Genomic DNA, 23,059 nt, shown 5'->3' with positions numbered 1-23,059 from the left:
TACCTTTCATTCATTCTCTTTGTTTTTAAGGGTGGTTTGTTTGGGTTTTTTGTTGCTGGGTGGTTTTTTTTGGGGGGGGTGGGTTTTTTTGGTTTGTTGTTGTTCTTGTTGTTTTAGATTTTTCCTCTAAATCTAGATCCTGCTTTTAATCTTCTGGCCTCCAACACAGGGTTGAGGACACACAGAAATCAAACGCTGTGGCCAATGTGCTCAGTCATTTACCCAGTATGGACTGAGAATCCACATGCCCCTGGCCCTGGAGACTGAGATACGAAGAAGCAATATGGCATGATAGGAAGATGGCCTTGGAAACCAAACTGATTTGGGTCCAAATAGCCGCTTTGCTACTTACTTAGCCATGGGGCCTCAGTTTCCCCACCTTGGCATAGTGCCTGACACAGAGGCACCCACTGCACTGGACTCATTGTATCTATGATCATTTCTAAGCTGTAATCATGATCCTTACAGAGTACATGTCTCTTAGGCTCATCATCTTCTTGTAGATACTTGGTCTATCTTACTGAATTATCCTGACATTTGTTTAGATACTTGAAAGGAAATTTTGGAAGGCATTTTCAAAGCCCAAAGACAAGGAAACAACAGATAGATTCAATGTTGATCAAAAATCAGTGAAATTTTCTTTTTGCTCTTGGTTCTTGTATCTCAGAGACTCCCCCACCTGGATCTTATTCCCAGCCCCACCCGAGGTTCCCTTTCTCTGCCTCGGGCCAGCAATGATCAGCAAGCCTCAGCAAATGTTTGATTTGACTTTCTCTTCCCAATTGCATGCATATTTTAATAGGGGGCATTATAAGACCAAACTGCCCCTCAGACACCAAGGAAGGTTTCTTGGCAGATCTAGGCTGTGTCCCATCCTAGGCCAAGCAAATCAGAATCTCCAGGGAGAGGCATAGGGATCTGTTCTTAACAAGTCACCAGTCACGTTGGATAACCCGATCTGTATCATTCACCAAAAATAGGATTGGGTATCCCCATGTCTTTCAGAAGTGCAGTATGGGGCAAGAAAAATGTCAAACAGGATATATGTCCTCAGAGAGTTTATACCCTACTTGGAGATTATATACACGTGCCTATCTACGTATATATGTGTGTATATATATGCGTGTGGATATGTACATACACACATACATAAAAAGACAAGTATTTATGCAAAGATGTCAATACAAGTGAGGTCAGCGTAAGTAAAATGCACAGGAACAATATGCCCAACAAGACGGAACTAATGCGGCATCTTGAACAGAGTTTGTATAGGAATTTTCAACTCCTGTTACTATGAAGTATTCAAATACCCACACAAGCCAAACAACTAGTGCAGTTAACCCCCAGGGCCTGTCACAGCTTTTACGTGACCTTGCCTACCTTTTCACCCGTCCTCCTTCCCAAGCCCCCCCACCCAGAGCATTTTTAGACAGACCACTCAAGCCCCGTGCTGGGCCCGAGCTGTTTGTTCCACTTCCGTGGCAAGACCACATTAACGTTCACTCTTCTTTTTTTTTTTTTTTTTTTTAAAGATTTTATTTATTTATTTGACAGAGAGAGAGACAGCCAGCGAGAGAGGGAACACAAGCAGGGGGGGTGGGAGAGGAAGAAGCAGGCTCATAGTGGAGAAGCCTGACTTGGGGCTCGATCCCGTAACGCCGGGATCACGCCCTGAGCCAAAGGCAGACGCTTAACCGCTGTGCCACCCCAGGCGCCCCTAACGTTCACTCTTCTATGCCCACCTTGTGGAGGACGGGTCTGCAGTATACGCTTTGAAAAGCAATGCTTAACAGCACACGCCGGATCTCAAGGCACGAGTTAAGAAACAGAAGAGTGAAAGGATCCCAGGCAAGGGCAATGTTGGACACAGGACGAGCCACGGCTGGGAACAAGCCTGACTAATGGTACCTAAACCGCGCCAGGGACTTATCTATATGTCTCGCCCCCATGGCAGCCTGAGAGATGAGTTTTATTATTTCTCACCTTACAGACAAGGAAACAAGAGGCTTCAAGGGAATAGGGAGTGTGTCCTGTCACCCAGCGATAAATGGGCAAAGGTGAGTCGCTAAGTTCAGTCCATCTCCAAGGTCACTGTTTGCTTCTCCGACCCTGCAGCTTCCTTCTCACCAAGGACAAAACCAAACACAGCCTGACAGAGCATAAGGAGCACAAAAACCCTGCAGTCCCAGGAGACGGGGTTGGAAAGGAAGAACCAGGCAGGATGGTGGGAGCTGTAGGTGCTGAGAACAGGTGCTTTCCTTTATCCTACAGTGGGCCATGAGGAGCCTTCAAACATCTTGTAGTGATAACATTTATCATGGTGAAAATTAAAATTGTTAGTATTACAAAACTAATGTAAGGCCGTTGCATAAACTTTGGATGATAGGGGAAAAAAATCTTGTACAACAGTTACTTAAACTTCTTTAGTGTCTTTTCCCCTTACTTGTACTTTTCACATAACTAATCATACTCTGCATATAATTTTATATCCTGCTTTTTTATTTAACATTATATCTTATGTATCATATTATTTCATAGTTTGTATCTCCGTCACTTATGATCTTACTAGCTCATCTAGTAAATATATCCTAGTTAATTCAAAAGCCTCTTCAGTACGAGGCACCTGGGTTTCCTGCAGTTTTGTGTTATATAAATAACGCTATGATGAACAACTTTATGCATACAGGTTTTTCCGTACTGAGAAATAGTTCTTTGGGAAGGGGTTAAGAAGTAGAATTACTGGGTCATATGAGCATGTTTCTGGTTCTTGATGTATATGGCCAAATGCCTTCCAAAAGGATTATGCCAATTTACATGATCACCAACAAGATAGGAGAATGCCAGCCACTAGTGGATCCTGAGCAGGGAAAGGGGATCAGACTACAGATGATTTCAACACATAAGAAATTTAACCTTGATCTTTGATCACTGCGTGATCATATATATAAGTACTGAATCACTAATCTTACACTGTATGTTAACTAACTGGAATTTAAATTAAAACTTAAGAAAACTAAATTAAAATAATAAAAATGTAAAAAAAAAGGTTTTTGAAAAGATTTAACCTTGTTAAAGTAGTAGGGAGCCATTAAGGGTAGGAAAGCGAGGTGTGAAAAGCGTTATAAGATTCACCTGAGGTTAGCACTTGTGAGACATAAGGAGTACACCAGACTAGGAGTCAGGAACCTGGTTCTTGCCTTTGTTCTGCTGAAACCAAGCGTGTCACCTTGGGCAAGTCACTTGTCTTCAGGCATTGGTTTCTTGCTAAGTTAAATGAGGGTAGTAGTCAATGATCCTCTGTAGTTTCATAGCACTGAGGTTGTATGAGTCATTTGAATTCTGAACATTTACTTATAGATAACTGAAATTCCACAATTAATGGCTCATTCCTCTAAGTTACAATTTCTAATAAAATCCCAGTTCTTTGGGGGATGGATAATACCTGGCACATACGTCACTATTTCTGCTCCTGAATTAATGGCACATAGAGCCCATAGATCATGGCTCTGTTTCTGGCTCAGAATCAGTCTCCACACAGCACTCAGGCAGTCCTCACTAGTGACTGGTGGTAAGTGACACACAAGGGGAGCCCCGTCAGCCATCCAGGCCCTGAGCTAATCTCATCCCTGATTCCACAGTATCCAGAAAAACAGGGGAACAGAGGTAGAGAAAGAAAACTGAGACGGTGCAGAGCTTCAAGAGATGTGAACCCTCAGACTGTGCTCACTGTGGCCCATTATGTTCTAAGAACCTCGCAAAGATTACCTCACCTCATCCTCAAACAACTCTGATAGGTAGGTCACTATTAGTTATTTCTCAATGAGGAAACTGAGGCATGGGGGGCGAAGGGGCATGCCCACAGTCACACAGCCGGTGGGAAAGGGCAAAGCCCGGGTTCCAACCTTAGCAGTCTGGCTGCGAAGACTATGGACTGTGTCGTCCACTGCGACATGCATGAAGGGAGGAAGGAGAATTGTGGGAAGGGCAGGCAGGGGTGGTGTGGGGACAGAAAGAGGAGGCCAGGTGCTGACAGACAAACCACTGATTTTGTCATTTCACCACAAGAGGTCCTTCACTTACAATTCATTTATTCTATCAATCATTAATTCCAGGTGATTTTAAACACATGGAGTTGGGTGGAGGATGCCACTTAGTGCTCTGCTATGGGGACACCAAGGTAAAACGAACATCAGCTCCCCGACTTCCCAAGAATTTGCAAGTGGGCAAGGAAATAAGATCTACAAAGCACTGACTGAGCTACACAGGGGAATGGGAGGAGAAGATACAGTGATCTGAGGCCCAGATTGGGGGGTCCTCCCTGCAGCCGCAGTAGCTGAGGGAAGCCGAGTGGAGCAGGGTCCTTTCCCCTCCATCTTGAGCCACGGGCAGGCTGATGTGAACTCATATAGGTAAGGATAAGGGCACCCAAACAGGGAAGGCGAGGTGTGCATAGGCAGGTAAGACGTGTGTACAAGGAACAGCAGATTTGGCCTAAAGGTGGCAGTATAAATGACAGTGATGGAAAATAAAGTTGGAAATGCCATCGAAGACTCCATTAGTCAAGACATTAGTCAAAACCAAAATAAACCCCAAGTTCCCAATGGCTTAAGACAATACACGGCTACTTCTACCTCACAAACCAGACCAACAAGGTTTTCCTTGTCAGCAAAATGGTTTACTCCAAGTGGTGTTTCTGGGACCCACACTCCTTCCATCTTGTGGTTCCTCAGCTCCCACAGGTACAGAATGCTCTGTTTCCAACTGACAGAACCAGAAAAAAAGGGGGGGGCGGGTAGGAAAAGCACACCCTCTTCCTAACAATGTTGGCCCTACAGCGACACACATCACTTTTGCTTACATTTCATTTGCGAAATTCAATGGGTGGGAAATGTAGTCCCAGTCTGGACAGCTGCTTCCAAGAAACATCTCTGCCTGTGGGTGGGGAGGACTGCCTTGACCACAGGGCCTTGATCAGAGAAGGCCTTAATGCCAGGCTAACATGACATGGTGTCATGGCATAGGCACACTGGCCTTGGAAGGGTTTCAATTACGTCAGCAAAGGTACACACTTTCGAAAGAGAAATCTGGCAACAGGATGTCTCTGAAGGAGGGAAACAACATAAGAAGGGAGAACAGTAGGAGATTTAAAAGGACTCAGGCAAGAAGTGGGGACCTGTGGGAGGAGGTGAAGGCAGGAAGAAAGGAGAAGGCAGGCTCACACAGAGAGCGGACAGGGCCACCGGCCCCTGAAGGAGTGAGGGGGAGGGGCACTCATCAGCACTTGGTTCCTGTGCAGGAAGCAGTGGAGATTCAGAACCCCCACGAGGCCGGGCAGCCAGCGGGAGAGCCTCTCTCGCCCCGCGCCATTACAGAGGTATGAGCCTGTGCTGCAGCAGAAAGATGGGCCGCGGTGCACATTCAGCTCCATTTGGTTTGGATGGAGCCAAAAGAACAACACTGAATCCATGAGCTCCCGGGCAGAGCTTTCCTGGATAGGTCTCAAAGACAGTGTCCATCCAGGCTTCGTCTGCATCTGGAGTGGACAGCGTCTGGGACTCAAGAGCCTGCTGGTGGACCGTGGACATGGGCAGTTGCCAAATGTGGCCGAAGCTGCCACCGGAGATCTGTTTTCACAGGTTTTGTTTGGAAACTCAGTGTGGGGCTTGGGAGCAGCTGGGAGATTCTGAGTAATTGCGTACCCTGGGGGTGGAGGGAGGCCAAGTACAACAGCCTTTCCCAGAGACCCAAGTGAGGGCAGGCAGGAAGTCAGGTGAGGCCACCCGAGGCCCAAGGCCAGAGGTCAGCCTCAGTGCCCTAAGGACACAGCTCCGCCCACACACAGACCCAGGACCTCCCAGGCCAACAGGCTGGGCACCTTGAGCCCTGCCCTTGGCCCCCGGGGTTACTTTCCATATTAGGGAATTTGGGGTGCTTTATGTACTACAAGTGGACCCCCTTTAAAGCATCAGACCTGGATACCCTGAAACTTAGGTAGACCAGAGGACGATCTTTTGTTCTGCAATGTGTTTCCCTTTAGGCTCAGATCAAGTATCAACTTTGAAGCTTTCTTTGACCTTATTCTTTTCCACACCCCAGGAAGATTGATCGCCCCTCTTCTCCACACTCAGGGCAATTCTACCATCAACTTAACATGTAACCATCCGTATTCAATCACCAAATGTTGCTTCAATTCTTAACAGGTGTTAAGGGCTGTGGATAGAAGGATAAAGAAGCTTCGATCTGTACCATCCTCTTTGGACCCTGAGCTTCCTTCAGGCTACGATCGGCTTCCTGACTTCTGAACATCTGCCTCACTCAGGGGTGCTTGTTAAGGCTGATGGAATCGATGTGGATTCGCCGAAGTATTCTGCTCTCTTGGTAAGATCCGAAGATCACCAAGAGACAGCTCAAAAGGCAAGCTCTGCTAGTACATCTGAAATCGACAATTTCATTCTCCTGCCCAGACCTTGGCTCCAGCTGGCTGCCAGTGGCAGGTGACTATACCTGATTCATTGCGTGCGGCGGGGTGTTGCTGCCTGTCACCTAATTACTCCAAGTCATTACTGCCAGGCAGTGAGAAACCACCGCATTTCAGGGTGGCTTTCGGCATCTGTCTTTATTACCAAGCAGTGATTTCATCCCAAACAAGATAATAAGAGACCTGGTGCCAAAAAGCTCTGTGTTCTAGTCTAGCCTTGATGACAGAAGCCTTGTGAGCTGGTGTAAGACAGACGACTCTCCCAGATCTTAATTCGGACCCTTCCTCCACAGTAAAGCGAACACTTGCCTCTCAGCTCAAAGACTCTCTTATTCCCCAAATACTAAGATCTCCCTGGGTCTGACTGCAGTGGTTTGATTCAACATTAAGTTTTTCTACAGTTTAGACCCTCCATGCTTCTTTTTATATTCTATTTTTTAGTCAAGGAATAAAAAGGCAGCCTTTTTGACCAGACAGCCAAGATTCCCAGGTGGACCCCTCTCTGGGAGAAGCACATGTGTCTGTCAAAGCTCTGAAAAATGTATCCTCTTCAATTCCTGTGTTTTTCTTTAAAAGAAAATATATAGAAACCACAAACATATTTGTATCATTCCCATATGATGCCTTCATTCTTGAAGGAAGTGTTGCATTTTCTTGTTCTTTGGCTCAAAAAGCAATGGGTGACATCAGTGAGCTAAAACTGCGAGTTCTACTGCCCTTTCCCTATTAAACTTGAATGTTTACTTCTCAGGGGATTGGCCAAGAAAAGTCCATTTGGGCTGGAACGCAGCATATTTAGTCTCAGAATTAAGGTAATTTCTTTGGAAGGGTTTCAACCAAATCAATTTATTTCAGAGATGTTGGTGTTGGGTCCCTTTTAAAAATTCCAAAGCCCCAGGCTTTTTAACTGTACCTGTTCTGCTAACACAATCCCAGGCTTGCTCTCACTCTGAAAGCCATATACTCTAGGTGCATGGGATTCTGTGATGTGTGCCTTGGGTGTGCTACAGAAAGACTGCGAGGTTTGCAGGGTGAGTGTAGACGCAGAGCTGCATGGGCCTCTGGAAACTGAAGATCCAAGGGCTTGGGGAGTCCAGACAAGATCCACCCCTCACATCTATGAATTTCCTTCAACAATAATATACATTCATACGCACTACTTTCCACTTGATTCTTATAAAAATTTTGTGAAGCAGACAGACTAGGTATCATTATATTTATTTTCATAAAAACATACAGGGGTTTGGTGGGATTAACTGCCTTGGCCAAGGCCTGCTGGCTGGTGAATGGCAAATCTGAAATGTGGTCTTCATGTGAATAACACTCTTTCCACTCTGTCCTGTCTATCAAATCGGGAAGAATTGTGAGTGAAGAGCTGTTATAAAGTACTTACCTTTGAAGATGCCCCATTGAGGAAAAAGAAGAGAAACATCTAAGTATGATTTGAAGACCACCTAGAAAGCTCCTGCCCAAAATTATTTCTTCTACTCACTTGTCAATGACACCAACATTTTACCATTAGAGAGCCCCTTCTTTCAGCAAAGAACTGGGATTCTTGTCATTCCCTGAGTTTAAAAGGGGGCCATCAAAGAGCTAAGCATTGTCTAATACTTCTGGAACAACGTTTAATTATGGTAACATGAGTGAGAGTTCTTTCCTTGTTCCTGATAGGCATGTTTTATCATGTTAAGAAAGTATTATCTCTATTTTACTAAAAGTTGCCATCCTAAGTCATTCCTCTTAGTCAAACTGCCTCTTTGCTGTCCCTGAAACAGTGAATAACCATTACTTCAACATTACTCCATTGCTCCAGCCATTACTCCTTCATTACTCCACGTCTGTGTTCATTCTGGTCGCTGCTTTATCAGGCCCTGGTTGTCCCCAGCTCTAGGGCTGGAAAGTCTATGGATTTGCTTAGAGATGACCTGTTCTTGTTTCTGGTTCAGTAGATGAGCAAGGAGGTTATGTGAGTTGCCAAGACCACATAATGGACTTATGTCTAAATGCTGGAACTTAAGACAAATGCCATTTTTCTGATACTGCTTCCATGTATCATGCTGGAGTAGTAATAGCAACAACTTGAAACTAGCCCATAGCTTCTTTTCCATTCCTTATTCTCTTTTTTTGGTACCAAAACCCCTAGCACCCTTCACCACCATGTAGACAATCTATGAGGATTCATGCAACTGAAAACTGTCCAGTTCTGTGTCAATCAATTCCTCAGGAAAAGAAAATAACAGCAGGTTCAAAATTTTGCTTGTGATCCAAGTTTGAATCCCAATTCTGCCACTAACTAGTTGTGTAACATGACAAAACACCACTTCTTTCTGGGTTTGAGCTTTTTCACCAACAAAGTAAGAAGTATCAGTGGTATTTCTGTTGGCCCTTTCAAAGTCTAAAATGCTAGTAGTACTCAACAATCTTAGACTCTGAATGAATACTAAGAACAGAAAGTAGCAGGCATGATCTCAGGGGCCTCGGGAATGTTCTTACAAGCTACTTGCTGATGACGAGAACGAATGAAGCCCTTCTTTTCCTAGTACGAGATAAGACTTTCCCACTAACTGACACTCACGCTGAAGTATAAATAACTGGTAGCCGATTCTTTCTTGAAGGTCAGGTATGGAACTGAGCAGCTGAGGACAAGTAGGCATCAGGTGCCTGGAAGAGGGGGAAGAGCAGAATTAAAGTCCAAGAAGAGGAGGTGGAGAACTCTAAAGGTGGTCTTTGCTTTGGGGTGGCCCTGGCAGGTTAGAGGGCAAAGGCAAGCCTAAGTTTAACCTTTCAAAGCTTAAAATGAAACACCAGGGCATCTGGCCTTCCTCCTTGTGCCAAAACAGCCTCCCTTCTGGAGTGCAGTGCTGCTGGAGATCCATCAGTCTCTGAGGTCAGAAGGTTAATGTCCCACCCTGACTCAGGTCACCTCTCTATGCCCCCTCTGAAACTTCAGCTCTACCTTTTTAAGATACATATAATAAAACTTGACCCTGAGGTCCACCCCATTAAAGGATAAAACAGTAATCCAGATACATACAACATTTCAGATACATGGAAGCCCCATTTGCCTCTGTTCCGAAATGGAATGCCGACAGATTTACGATAATTTGGATATCGTCTTTCTTCATGTATTAAACTTACTGCAGAGGAGACTGTGGAAAGTGGAAAAGAACCTCAACTGTCCTGGTAAAAATATATGGAAATGCCCACGGAACTCAAGAGAAGAAAGGGCTTTTATTTTTTACTGAAGACACACTTCTTATAGAGACTGTAGAAGGTTACGGCCTATTTAAAATGCGGTCATTTAACCTGTTTTGAATGTCATGTTAGGCATAGGTTATAGATTACTTGAAAGAAAAAAGATGCTTTGTTATTCATCTTTGAATCCACCAAAATGCTCAGCACAGCTCCTGGCATGTAGTACCAGCCCAGGAATCCTTACTGTGGTTGACGAATGAACTTGAACGTGGCCATTGGGGAGCAGTGTGTTACCCCGTGAACATGGTACGAGATTAGGGGAGTTAGCATACTTTGCATTTTCGTCACAATCAATGCATTGAAGGTGACCTTGTGTGACTTCTGAGACTGGTCTTTGAGAGGCCTTGCAGCCTTCCCCCTCTTACAACCGCCCTGAAACTGCCCGGTGAGGAAGCCAATCTCATCCACTAGAAGGTGAGAGGCCACATGGAGAACAAGGGCCCCCAACCAACAGCCAGCACCAACTTTCAGACCTGTGAATGAAACCATCTTGGAGATTCTGGCCCAGCTGACCCTCCGGCTGAAATCCATCATGCATGAGCCCAGGAAAAGGGGAAGAGAGACTGCTCAGCCATACAGAACTATGAGAAGTAACACTTTGTTTTAACCCACTAAGTTTTTACATCGTTTGGTATACAGCAAGGGCTAACTGAGCCAGGAAGTTAGACCCGGTGACTTTGTTTTTGTTTTTTGTTTTGTTTTGGTTTTTTTAGAGAGGGAGAGGAGACAGCAGAGGGAAAGGGACAGAGGGAATCTTAAGCAGGCTCCACGAACCCAGTGTGGAGCCCAACACAGGACTCAATCTCACAACCATGAGATCATGACCTGAGCCAAATTTAAGAGTCAGACACTTAACCGACTGAGCCACCCGGGGGCCCTTAAACCAGGTGACTTCTAAAGTCCTTTCAACTTTATGATTCCAAAATCTTAATATATAAAGTGAAATAAGTCAAGCAGAGAAGGACAATTATCATATGGTTTCACTCATTTATGGAACATAAGAAATAGGAAGATTGGTAGGAGAAGAAAGGGAAGAAGAAAGGGGGGGTAAACAGAAGGGGCAATGAAGCATGAGAGACTATGGACTCTGGGAAATAAACTGAGGGCTTCAGAGGGGAGAGGGGTAGGGTAATGGGATAGGCTGGTGATGGGTATTAAGGAGGGCATGAATTGCATGGTGCACTGGGTGTTATACATAAGTAATGAATCATGGAACTTTACATCAAAAACTAGGGATGTACTGTATGGTGACTAGCATAATATAATAAAAAAATAAAAATAAAAAATAAAAATAATTCAAAATTAAAAAAAACCCAAAATCTTAATATAGAACTCATAGTGAGACTAGAACAATATTGCTGGAAGCATCTCTATTCTACACCATCAATTTTGCAGAGGAGGAAACAGACATAGAGAGGAGAGGTCATTTTCCCAAGTTTTCCTATATGATGCCTGACTGTGTCACAAAGATTCTGACAGAAAGAAAAGCGAAGTCTGGCCCGTGGTCCATGCCCTCTGTAGTGCCCCCACACAGATGGTGCTTCTGCTGTGTATCACAGATCAAGGAGCATTCCTTTCTGAAGACTGGCCAGTCTATTAATGGACAAAACCCCAAGAAACAGCCCACACCAGGAGACCATCCTTCCCTTTAAAGACCCTGAATCTCTGTATCTTTCTCTCAGGACCAATTCAAATGTAATATATGAGTTCAGCTTAAATTTGGAGAGGTTCAGGCTTTCGAGCACACACTTCTAATATTCATGTGTCCTAACAACGAACCTCTCCTCTTGCCACCGTATCGTTCCTACCTGCCTTCAGCCGGGGCGGCTGCAGCCTAAGCGTGTGCTGTCTGCTGCTTTTATGTGCGTCTCTGAAACGACTCACGGAAATTCTTCCCCCTGAAGTGTGAGCCATTACTAACATACCATACAGTCTGGCATTGATTTAGGGCCGACCTGGGAATTTCAGGGTTGGGCTTGGATTTATCTGAGAAGAGTTAAGTGTTTGGGGCAGGGGTGTAGGGCTGTTCCAACAAGATGGCAAAAGTAAACTTCGACGTGAGTGTCAGGAGAGAGAATTAGAAGAGACAATTAAATAAATACCTGGATGGAAATTGTGGGGCTGGTGCCGTCCGCAGAGCACGCAACGTCCATTTTAGACACATTCTAAAGACAATTTCAATAAGTCATCGGAGAAGATGAATCAAATAAATCCCCAACCTTAAGAACAGATTGGTTGCTATGTGGCTTCTTGCAAGTGGACCATTAAATCAACTTTTTTAAAACTAACAGTTTCTCCTGTCATCACTGAGTGAAGAAATGGAGGGGAAAAAAAATTGGTTCACCAAAGGAATGACATTCAGATGTTGAAAGGCTGAAACCTGAGGAACACTACCAAACTGTTGGTAAAAAACAACAAGGAGCTGGTGTTGAAAATGAAGACGCAAAGGGGCGCGCTCTCCAAGGCTTAGCAAGTGGTCCGTGCCCGCACGTGCTGACTGGCATCAGCAATCTGCCTAAGAAAATGCAGTTGCTCTTTTCCCTCCAGCACCTTCTCACCTGCGGCTCTAACTCCAAGTGACAGTGGTGGAGTTGAAGGGGGATGGTGACCTGCACCTTCTCACACAGCACGGCCTCGCATTTCTGCAACCAGCCGTCCTCTGGGCCTCTGGTTTTTCCCAACCTGTTGATCACTCGCCATCCAATACTGTTGACTCTCAGAGCATCGCAGGCAGATTCACCGCCCCGGGGGTTCCCGCACCCACCAAAGATGGTGCAACTCGTGAGAGAAAACACCAGCGTCCCCAGTGGGTCCAAGGACCTCGAGTTGGTAGCTAGGGGTATTTAGTCCCAGGCTAAATCATGCGACTGGAACCAAAGTCAGAATCATTGAGAGAGCACTGGAGTAAGAATGAGGAGATGTGGAGAGTAGCCCCGCTGTGCTAATTACTGCCTGAGAAACCGCGGGTATCACTTCAACTGCTCTGGCCTCAGTTTCCTGACTCAGAAACAGAATAGTCCGACTAGATGATCTCTCTGAAGGTGAAATAGAAGCCATCTCTCCCTCAAAACCACCCTGCCATGGCAGCCGTGGGATCTTAGTCAACCCAATCTCAGCTCCTCCGGTCCTCATCTGCAAAGGAATAGAGTTGTAGGGATAAAATAAGTTACAGTGTGTTAAGAGTTTAGGACACTATCTGGCATGTAGAGATTAAGTATTCAATATATGTGAGCATAAATAAATATAACTCAGTTGTTTGAGTAACTCGGAAACAAGAAGAGAAACGAACCACGGTGTGGTTCTTCTGATGGTGTGGTCCTGCTTCTGATGGTGTGAACGCATTTGAAGTTACAATGGGCACTGGCCATACTTCCCCGTTTTTCCCATAATGTGTCTGCTGCTCTTTTTTCAAGTGCTTTGTCACTTTTATGGAATATTTTTATTATAGATTAGCTTTTCTCTTTAATCTTTATTGAAGAATAATCATAAAAATCAGCATAAATCTTTTTATTTACCTCAATAAAGAAAAATTGTCTTGTTTGCTTGTTTGTTTAGACTTTGATGTGTCTTCTGACCTTTGACTAAGTTTTACTAACATTTACTAACATTTAAACTCACACCCATCAAAGATTTGTTAAAACACATGAAAAACAACTTTCTTCATGTTTATCTCTTTAGCAAAAGAGAAAATAAAAGCAAGAAATTATTTAGGAGCTAGTTTCTCGTACATTGAAGAAACATCTGTCAGGAGCTCATCTTTTCTTCTATTTCTTTTTATTCTGTTAAATTCAAATAGAATGTAAAGTCTCTAATTTCAAATAGTCAATCCTTGGGTGGGAAGATTAGGGTAGTGTTCAAAAAATTCCTTCTTTATAATATTTTGTAATTTCCAAATTTTCTAACATGACCTTGTATTTTGTAATAAGAAAAAAAATTATGTTATTTTTTAAAGTACTTATTGGTCCAGCAACCAGCTATACTTGTACAAACTGCTCCATCCACTGAGCTGAAGGCGTCTCTTCAGGGGCCAGGAAAACTGCCAAGATAGAAAAGGTGGTGTCTCCTTTCTTGGAACCACACAGTTTATGGAAGAGACAAGACATACAGATAAAGTGAACTGAGATACGTTTAACACCAAAAGGGATGCTCCGAGTAAACAGAGCTAGAGCAAGAAAAGGAGCTGGAGCTCTGGGGCTTCTCTGTAATAGCAGCATCTCTATCTTGCACTCACTAATCTCACTACCACGAGTTGCTCGCCAGGCCCTGATGTAGGCTTCAGAGCTACAACGATGACTAAGATGTTCTCCCCACTTTCATCAAAGTCACTGGATAATAGCAGAGACAGAGACTTAAAAAGATCATTTAAAATGGGTTACTGAGGGTGCGTGGTGCTCTTTCATATACCTGTTCATTCATTCAGCAAAAATGCACTGTTTTTCTGTGTCAAACACACAGAGAGAGGCAGAAATAAGAACTGAACTGTGTCCTCAATGAAGCTCCCATGTGAAAGGTCAAGTACAGGTTGCAGGGTCCAGGGAGACTGGCAGAGTAGATGTCATTGCCTGCCTTCCACAAAAAATGGAAGCTTGAACTAATGTGCCCAAAGCCACACAGCGACTAACGGTAGAGCAGGGCTGGAACCCAGAACCTCTGAAGCCCCGTCCTGGCAGAACATTCCCCTCTGCATTGCTCGTGTCCACAGAGGCAGAAGTCCTTCCGAACTACTTCCCTTATGCCTGAGTGGGAATAAAAAACCACACATGGTAAAGAGACCAAGACAGGTTTCAATGCAGCCATCCATCCACCCAGACATTCACCTGACCAGAGACACTTCCTGATGCCACCTGGTTGCCATGGCCTTCCACGGGCCAGGCCACTCAGAGATGTTCACATTTCCATATCTGCATTTTCAGCTTCTCAGACCTGGGAAGCTTGTCAGCTACCAAGTGGGGAAAATAATGTGACTCATTTATGTGAAGGAAGGGTGCTCAAAACAGTGAGTTTAGACCCACTGAATTAATTCCATTACATTCTTCAGGCTTGAACACTGGGGTTTTGGAGACAAAAGGTTCAAAGCATCCCCACTGGAAGAGCAATCTTACAGAGCCGTCCACCTCAGAGGGCCACCATGCAGAGGAGGCTTTGTTTTCCAGGTCTAGACCTGCTGCTTCCTTCTAGAGGTTAGTGATGAGCAGAGAAGGCCGGGATGGGGGGGGTCTGCGGGGCACTCTCTCCCATCTGTTCTGCAGCTACCCCCATTGAGGTGGAAGGTGCAACAAGATTCTTCCCCAAGTCACTGTGAGAGTCAGGGCCATGGTCAGGAAGCATGCGTGCTCAGCCTGGGAGCGGCGGGCAGTTCAGCCTGCGCTGGACATCAAGTCGACTTGTGTTGCTTGCTTCTCATTCTCAGCTCTTCTGAGTCCCGGTTGAAGTGGCAGGTTGGGGAGTGCTAACCACACTGGGCTGGCTCCCAAAGCCAGAGTTCTCACGCACTGACTCAGGGGTCTGGGTCAAGGCCACACTCTCTCCGAGAAAATTCCTCATCTGCAGAGGACCGAAGATTTTCAGAAGCGGACTTTGGCAAGTGCTGACTAGCGGCCCATGCGCTCTGCCCAGCACATCCTAGGCATCGTCTCACATAATCCTCACATCCGAGGAGGATGCTATCATCAGCCCCACGTTAGAGTCGAGAGAATAGGGGATGGAGAAGTCACATGCCAGTGATGGATATGCTAGCGAGAGGGGGAACCAGGTCCCTGCCCGAGGCCTCTGATCTCCAGGAACTGAGCTATGGCTCAGCTGTCAGATTCACACTGTGCAGGCTGCCCCCCATTACAATGGTTTGGCTTACGCATTCTCAACTTGACAACGGTACCAAAGTAATATCCATTCCGTAGAAATTGTACTTTGGATTTGGAATCTGGATTTTTTTCCTAGGCTGGCGGGATGCAGTCCAATCCCTTCACGATGCTGGGTGGTGAAGATGCTCCCCACCAGCCACACGACCACGAGGGTGAACAACCTATACACTGACACCCCTTCTGCACCCATACGACCCTTCGGTTTCCCACGCTTGGCATAGTCAATCAATTACATGATGTAGCCAATACTTCATTGTAAAGTAGGCTTTCTCTTAGATGACTTTTGCCCAACTGGAGGCTAATGGAAGTGCTCTGAGTACGTATGTGGTAGGTGAGGCTAAGCTGTGATGTTTGGTAGGTCAAGAATATGAACTGCATTTCGACTTAGGTTATTTTCAACTTATGATGGGTTTATCAGGACAAAACCCCATTGTAAGCTGAGGAGGATCTGTGATGACCGCGGCCTTCTTTGTCTTGTTTCTGATTTTATTGGTAATGATTTCTCTGTTTCTCTGGTAAGAAGGCTCTTAGACATTGGTGATATATCAATCCTTTAAAGCATTTTTTTTTAAAAGGACCTTCTAATTAAGTTTAATGTTCTTGTTTCCTTTGACAAGAGTGGGATGAGCCTCTGATTCCATGTTACAAATGTTTTAACAAACATATCAGATTTACTAAATAAAGCCAAAATGATAAGGTCTCAATGTCCTGATGCTGGATGGGTAATATTTCTTAATTTCCCTTAATAATAACATCACCTTGGATTTTTTTTTCAAAAAAAATCACCAGACTTCTCTCTTGGAAACTCTGGCCCAGTAGTACAGAGTGAGGCCCAGGAACCTGGAATTTGAATACAGTTGCTAGGTGTTTCTAAGGAGGAAGAAGTGCCCAAGTCACCATAAGGCAAACTACAGGTTATGGTGGTTTTATAAAACAAACTTTGAAGGGTATTTGAAGAATTTAATACACTACATAGGTGATCCCTGCATAGTTTAATTCTGACAATCTAACTACAAGGCCAGGTCCTGGAGTCCAGCTGGCCCTGAGTGGTGACCCTAGGTCTTCCATTAACTAGCTTTTTAAATTAAATAGACAAGTATCTTTCTTGTTCTAATTTTTAAAGAGCTTGATCAGGAATGAGTGCTTAGTGAATACTTTTTTGAGCCTCTGTTGATATGGTAAGTAAAAATAAAATTACTGAACATGTGCTAGATACGATGCTAAGGACATTATAGTTATTATCTTACTTGATCCCCATAAACCCTCCGAGAGAAAGCACAACAGATGAAGGGAAGAAGATGTTTTATCAGTAAACATAAATAGGCTAAACTCTCTTGGTAAAAAGAAGACCTTCTCAGATCAAGTTAGAAAACATAACAATGATATATCACCTATAAGCACAACGAAGTAAATGACACAGGAAGGTTAAAAGCAAAAGGATTTACCTCAATGTGTCAGGCAAATGCAAATAAAATTAGAGCAGAAATAACATCAAAAAAGGGCAAAAAATATTAAATGAGCAAAGCAATGCTTTTCATGTTGAAAATTAATAATGGTCGTGTAATTTATAAATACTTATGTGCTAAATAATTTAATACTTAGGTAATTGTTTTTAAAAACTCTTTTTAATTGCAAAAAAGAAAATGCCAGCAATGAAAATCCCCAATGAGAATTTGGGGGAACCAATCCCACATTTTCACAGAAGAACAATTAGAATAAGATGCGTTGAAAGCCCCCAGAGCCTGATTTACACCAGGGACTCTCATCTTTCCACGTCCGTGTTATCACTGAGATCCTGCCCGTGTCACCTCAATGTGATTACCTAGACTATGCTCTCTCTGACATGGGTTCTCCATGTAGCCTTTTTTCAGTCCACATCCTATCACCTCTATTTCAGAAATTCTTTGGTGTTGCAGAAACCCTGGTTTCTCGTGTGTATACAGGTTTTTCTAAGTGTGTATGTTTCATTGGTCAGTTCAGGGGAAAACAGGGACTCAGAACACCTTAACCTCTTGTCTGGAAGACTCTGCTTGAAGTACTCTATAAATGTCTTGAGAAAAATATTTTTAAAATAAAATAAAAAAGCTTTTTTGGTGCCTGCTTGCTGCAGACAGAGAAAAAAAATCAAGGCTGAACTCGGTATAGCCCCCGGGAAGGTAGGAACCTCTCAGCAATGCACTTACCCTGAACCCAGGAGGGGCCACACCAGATTTCAAGGAATAGCAAACTCCCTGATGTTCCCCAGGCCTCACTGCACTATCCCAGACTGTGGAGTAGACGGTTTAAGGAGATGTAACGAAGTACTGATCAAGAACACACACTCAACAATTGTATCATATATTTGAAAGTTTCTAAGACAGTAGATCTTAAAAGTTCTCATCACAAGAAAAAAATGTTGTAACTATATGTGGTGATTGATGTGAACTAGATTTACTGTGGTGATCATTTCACAATATATACAAATACCAAATTGGTATGCACCTGAAACTAATATAATGCTATATGTCAATTATACGCCAATAAAAAAATTAGAAAAAAGAATACACACTCTTGGGCAAGTTATTTTGAACCTTAACTTCCTTATGCATGAAATAGGGAAAGCATCTGTCTCACAGGGTCTATTGCAAAGCTAAACAGAAGAATGTACGCAAAGCACCTAGCGTGGGAGTGCACAGCCGATTTTCAGTAACGATTATTCCTGATATTGCTGGTGTTATTAAGTGAGACTAAGGCTTACATGAAAAAGGCTGCTTACAATTATTGGAAGTACGGCAAATCTGATTATTTCATGTCAAAGAAAACATGGTTAACTCAGACGGCTGTGCATGTGACAAATTCAGAAGAGCGCTCATCAGCTTTAATTCACAGCAGCTCCATGAATGTTAAATTGAGCTGGTGACATGGCCCCTCAGCCAGTCACACATGTGGGATAGCTGCCCCATTAACACAGCCCTCACCCACTGGGAACCAGGAGGAGCCAGGTCCTGTCTACTTCTGTGTCCCACCAGAACTGGGGTCCTAGCACTGGCTCAGCACCTCTCTTGCTGACCCTGTGGAAGTCTCTTCTCTTCCAAGGCCAAATTCAGGAAACTGGTGAGGATGATCTCCAACACTAACCCCCTGCGACCATTATTATTCTTTCCCATCGTGACAGTCACTATACTGGGAAGCTAAATTCCCAGAGACGGGAGAAGAACCACCTCAGAGAAGAGCCACATCTCCGGGCCTCACGAGGCCTCTAGGTCCAGAATCCTGTGCATTTCCATCTACTTCCACGAGAGTATCACCTTCTTCTTGTCAGCCTCCACCTTGCCCCCAAATGTTATTTGATTGCATGAATTACAAAGCAGTGCATTTGGAGACTCTCAATACAATCCCTTAGGAACCCTGAAGACAAACTGGGACATTTAAAGGCAAGAGTGATTTGCTGCTAAAAACCCATGAGAAAAAGCTTTACGATATTAGAGATGCCCAAGGGTATGGTAGAGGTCACTAGTGAAGCTGGAGAAGCAGGCTCTGGGCTGTGTCCTGGCCAGGGCCAGGCAGCAGACACCCTTGTACAGTGGAGGGTGAGACAACCAAAACTAATGAGATGTTCTCCAGTTAGGCGAGGTACATTTTGAATAGCAAGCTTCCGTGCCTACAATTACTGAGCTCTCCAAAACAAATTAACTCGATTCAATGTTCTTGAATCAGAAGTTGGTAAATAGTACTGTTAGGTAGAAGTTAGAATTGAGTTCATATTATTCCTCCCCTTTCCATCTCTCTTTCACTGGGAGAGCTGAAAGAATCCCCGGAAAACATCCTGGACTGTCCTAGAAATGAATTGTGGAGACTGACAGGTTGTCATGACTTCTGTGGGGACACTATCTAAAAAGCTGGGGATGAAAGGATGGCTGAGAAGCATGGGATCTCCTCCAGGTCACATGTGCATCCGTCCCATGCAGAAACATTCGCAGACAGCTGCGTGGCAGGCAGGGGGGTGGAGGGCAGCAGGAGGGAGGAGGCAAAGGCAGCCTGGCAGGGCGCTTGGAAGCAAACCCCAGGGTGCCACAGGGACAGGAAGCACAGAGCCAGGAGACAGAACTAGCCGTGCTTGCAGGGGAGCAGCAAGGCAGGGCGCATTTTCCGCTGATGGCCTCCTAGGAAAGGGGTTTGGAAAAATGAACAAGCTTTGGTGAGCAGTGAAGACGAAGAGGCCAGTCTTGCTGGAGCGTTCGGGCTGATCCGGCCCAGTGGGTGGGAAACCCTAAAGGGCCAAGGCACTGGTTCCCTCCTGGCTGTGCCAGGCCAGCAGCAGGTGTCCTCCAGCGTCCCTTCCCCATCCCAGGTGCTGCCAGTTAATAGTTATCAAACTCGACTGCCCTGGAGCCAGTCAGCCCTGAGGAGCTATACGCATTACGGTGCTGACTCCCACCTCCGGAAGGTCTAATGAACTCACAGCACTGGGGGTGTGGCTGGGGCATTGGGACATTTCACAAACTACCCAGGAGCGTCTTATTTCACCCAGGGATGGGAAGGCCTGCTCGAGGTGATCCTCACTGCTCCAGGCACTGACAGACACCACATGGCCTAAGCCCAGCCTCCTTTGTGCCCCCTGAGCAGCCCAACAGGTGACAAGTGGCTCTCGGAGATGTGAAGACCTGTCCCCCGCACCAGAGGGGCAGGATGGCATGGTGGGTCCCAGCCGGCACTCGAGCCATCTTGGTTTGCCTCCTGCACACACTATTTAGTAACTTTGGCAAGTACACCAACCCCTCTGAACTCCGTCCTATTAACAACGGGATTGCCGCAGACAACCACACAGAAAGATCTCATGATGGTGGAACTTTTGAGTCCCAGATCTCTTTAAGAACCTCCTAAAAGCTTCAGATTCTGTCCCCCCATAAATGTACAGGCCCATACACAAATTTGAATCCCTTTTCAGAGGTCAGCAGACTCCCCAGAGCTCGTCCACAGATCCAGGTTAGGTATGCCTTGAGAAATCTCCCCGGCCCCAGAAATTTTGTTCTGGTTAGGGTTTCACTCATACCCACGCTCTTCTCAACCTGTCCAGCAGCTCTCTTCAGATTACAGGGGACAAGACCAGTTAGGAGCTTGGAGTTTCAAACAGGCTGTGTAATATATACGTAAACAGAGAAAGGTGAAAGTGAAGGCCACCGCACCGAGAAGAGAATGAGAACCAGATGCCCCAGTTCAGGGGAGAGTGGAAGGAAAGACAGCTGCCCGAGGGGGCTGCTCCAGGGCTTACCCCTAATCAAGGCTCACCAGGAACAAAACTAGAGGAAGGCAAGACGGGAAGTCACTGCCTCGGAAGGCCTGGGAGTGGGAAGGTGGAGGTGAGGGAGCGCTGAGGTCGGAAAGAGAAGAAAGGCGGTCTTTTCAGAAGCCTTAAAAGAAGACCTGGGGGAACCAGACAAAACCTGTCAGTCAATAGGTATTACTGATTGCCTTGCAGAACATCAGGCACCATGGATCAACTAAGCAGGAAAGCACACTCCCCAAGGAGTCATTATATAAATTCCTGGTGTGTCCATAAATGCAGGAGGCACTCATTCAGAAAGAAAATATGTTTTATGAATTTACCAGTAGTGATGGCAAGGTCATTGTTTCTCCTTCAAGTCCTGTTGATAGCCTGGCACCCAGAGCTCTCCTCTCCGGCTGGGCTCATGTCCTCCGGGTCCTCAACCACATCCTATTGTTCCTGCCCCCATGTCTACCTCCCAAGCTCTTGCTCAGATTGTTCACCCTAGAGCTGCCCAGATCTTTGTACTCCTTAGACGATTCTATGTGCTCCTCAGAGGTCAGTTTCACCACCTCTCGGGAAGCTCAGATTCTTTTCATGCGCTCTGGAAATACAACAGCTTCTCCATCCTCCAAACTCCTATGACACTAACTTGTCTGTAACACTCCTTTGGTAGCATTTACACACTTCTTTGTCTAAAGAAAGGAGGGGGGTCACTAACCACAGCTGAGTCTTATGGGAGGAAAGTTGTCTTTAACGGAGGTCTCTTCAGCTCTGCTGGACATCTTTGGATCTGCACGTTTGGCAGCAAGACACAAGGCAAATTCAGTTGCCTTATATCGTGTTTGCAAAGGTGTGGTCCACAGACACAGGCATACAAATCACCTTATGGTTTATTGAAAAATTCAGGGCAAAGTTTTCATACAAGGAAGCAGAATTCTTCAAGCGGAATAGGCTATGAATTTTTTGAAAAAGAAACAAGAAACAAAAAAAGTCCCTGGGACTTCACAGAAAAGTTGAAGAGTTATAGAACTTTCATAAGCTAGAATTCCAAAATGGGATTGGGGGGCCATGTCAAGCTTCGATCTCAAGGAGAACAAACAACCGAGCTGAGCCCTAGGTGTGCACTGCATTGCCTACACTGGGAGGTAAGCCTGTAGGGGCTACAACTTTTGTAGTACCCCCCTAGTTCCATGCCCTACACTCAGAAGGTGCTATATATATATATATATATATATATATATATATATATATGCCTGAGCTATGCAAATTGACAAACAGTTTGAGAAGACTGTAAAATAATAGCGAATTGGTCCAAATACAAGCCACACAGAACACCAACATCTTGAAAAAGAAAGAAATAATAAAATATTCTAAGGCGATGGACTCAATTTTGGAAATTAGTATCTCAGCTTTAAAAAAGTTATCCACAGACTATCAAGATACAGATGTATACTTATATATCAGCTTTTCCATCTTGATCTACATCTGTACCTATATCTATATATCTACCCCCAGAGAACAGAATAAGTTAAAGTGATCTACCAGAGTATCTCAAAGTTGTTTCCCATAAATTTATAGGTTCCATCTTCGATGACTGCGACCCATTTTTCTGTAAGCAGTATAATCTGGAAATGCTTACTCATCCTTAAATTTGGAGTCAACAATTTACTACTGGATACTTGGCCTTTAGCAGGTGTCTCAGACTGCCATCCTATATATATATATAGGTCTCAGAGTGAACTACAATCTGATGTTGTAAGGTCTGGGCTATACTCCAGATGTGGCAGAATATCACCCCGGTCAATTTCAGAATTTACATCTTGGTTAAGTGCCCTCGAGTGCTGACACATTGGAGGAGTTGAGCTTTCCGTTGGTCAGAGCTGGACAGTGATGCCACAGAACTCCACACATGTGCTTCAGCTGCTCACTACCCAGTGTGGGCTTCCTGGGATGACCAGGTGACCCAAATTCAAAGTCAGGAACCCCCTCTGAAGTTCCATCATACCTTCCTCCCCATCACCTACCACCTAAAGGGATCACGTCAACCCACAGGTTTCTGTCTGATACTGTTTGTGCATCAGCCACACCTTCAACTCCACCTCACAGACGTGTTTGCCTGTCACGTTAGCACTCCAAATCTTTTAATTCAAGACAAAAAGTACAGGAATAGAATTGAATTTTGTCATTAAAATTCTCAAAACTGCCTAAACAGACACA

This window comes from Ursus arctos, unplaced genomic scaffold, assembly GCF_023065955.2.
Source record: "Ursus arctos isolate Adak ecotype North America unplaced genomic scaffold, UrsArc2.0 scaffold_8, whole genome shotgun sequence".
Lineage (NCBI taxonomy): Eukaryota > Metazoa > Chordata > Mammalia > Carnivora > Ursidae > Ursus > Ursus arctos.
Note: the sequence above shows the minus strand (reverse complement) of the source record.